This window comes from Salvelinus alpinus, chromosome 16, assembly GCF_045679555.1.
Source record: "Salvelinus alpinus chromosome 16, SLU_Salpinus.1, whole genome shotgun sequence".
NCBI lineage: Eukaryota > Metazoa > Chordata > Actinopteri > Salmoniformes > Salmonidae > Salvelinus > Salvelinus alpinus.
Window position 1 is genome coordinate 28043691 of NC_092101.1, and position 1994 is coordinate 28045684.

Below are 1994 nucleotides of genomic sequence, written 5' to 3' on the forward strand. Positions count from 1 at the left end.
TAGGGGCTTTGCTGGCATGCATCCTACATGTTTTTGTTTGCCCCACCAAGATGTACATGCTAAAATCACCACTGTCTGAAAATAGTCTACATTTCCCCCTCTACATTTTCTGATATAAAAATGCCAATCATACCTATATTTTAAGGACAGACAAAGAATATGTTGTAAAATATATTGTTCATTGATGTTGTCTTGTTATGTAAAGATGAGACTATTTCGCTATATCCTCCACGGCATGACCTGTCAGCTATCTAAACTGTCTTAGGTAGAAGCATTCTTCCTCGACACCATAATGTGTTTCTTTTATTTCCGATGGCTCTGTATCAGAGGAGGCTGGTGGGAGGAGCTATAGGAGAACAAGCTAATTGTAATGGCTGGAATGGAATTCATGGAATGGAGTCAAAGATGTGGTTTCCATATGTTTGATACTGTTCCATTGATTCCATTCCAGCCATTACAATGAGCCCGTCCTCCTATATCTCCACTCACCAGCCTCATTTGCTGTGTAGTCTGTTTTTCCATGTATAATCTAATGCTAAATTATACATTTTACACAATATATTGTTGTCATCTGCAAATAACACCCCAGCGGGGTATTGACACACTCTTTTTTCAAGTGATAATCTGATTCTGGCTGGATTCATAGTCTCTCCCCTTTAACTGTCCTAATGAGGCTGTTTTTATAACCTCCGATGATCAGGGATTGTGTCTGTTGGAGAGGATCAGCTTGAGCAAAGTGAGGTGTAGAAACATTGAGCTACAAATAGTATTCCCTGCCAAATAATAGGCTTTGTGCGATTACATTTCACAGAGCTACGCCTCCCCTGGCTTAGGCGATCCCCCCCACCAAACACTCAAGCACAACCAAATATTGAATGATTGATTGGTGACAGCTTGTGTGAATTAAAGTGCATTTCTTAGGATTTTCTGCCTGCAGCAAACCCAGTGGATAATAAGGTTTGCTCCAGTGTGTGGAATAATAACCAGATAGGCCTAATAAGTGTCAGTTATTTTTTAACTTTCAAATGTCTCAATCAGTAAGACTAACTTTGTCAGTATCTTTTTTAAACATACATTTTATTTTCAGGACTGGTACTGTCAGATTTATCCAATGCCAGATTATGTTGTCTCAAAAGCTAGTGTTTAAACTTTAATGTATGCAAATGTCTGGAATATTTTTGTGCCCTTTAATTTTCATTCCTCCAGACAATGTATACAAATGTCTGTATACTGTCCCAGGATAGATGTCCTTGACCTATTCTGAGTGCACACATTATTTTAATTTCAAATACACCCACAATGGAGATAAGTGTGTGAAAGGTGAAGGGAGGGGAGGTTGAGTGTCTGCTACCCTATAATACACGTCACTTTACACAGGGTTCATGACTAACATGTAACCTCAAATACTTCAGAAACTTTTATATGTGACTTTGTTTTACAATTCATCCAGTCATTTATTAACCATGGATACTGATACAATTCGTTTTTTCCATATGACTTAAGGAATCCCACATTCTGTGGCACAACCTTTACCCTGCTTGGATTGGTCCTCCACCCACACTCTAATCAAATATACATTTCAATGGACGAAAACTGAGTTTACAGCATGATCATATACAATGTAACATGCTGAAACATGACCGTGCTTAAAATCTTTGGCATGGAATGATTTTTTTTTTTCAAGAGGTCTTATCGAATTATATTTTCAAAATGGCATTGCATCTGATATCGTCTTATTTTATTTATTCTGTTATGCGCAATTATGGCATAGTGGTTAATGATTGCCCAGAGCGCCTTTGAGTTGATGCTGTGTAGCTATCTGCCGCGCTGGCTCTGTAGTCCACGCGGGGTCAGAGTTTATTCTCTTGTCTCCTTACTGCTAGGGTCCACCCAGCACTATAGTACTCTGTTAGGAGTCTATAAAGCCATAAACACTCTCAACTTCTTGAACTCGTCTCATCTAGTTCATCCTGGGAGGCTTTAGAGAGAGAGGC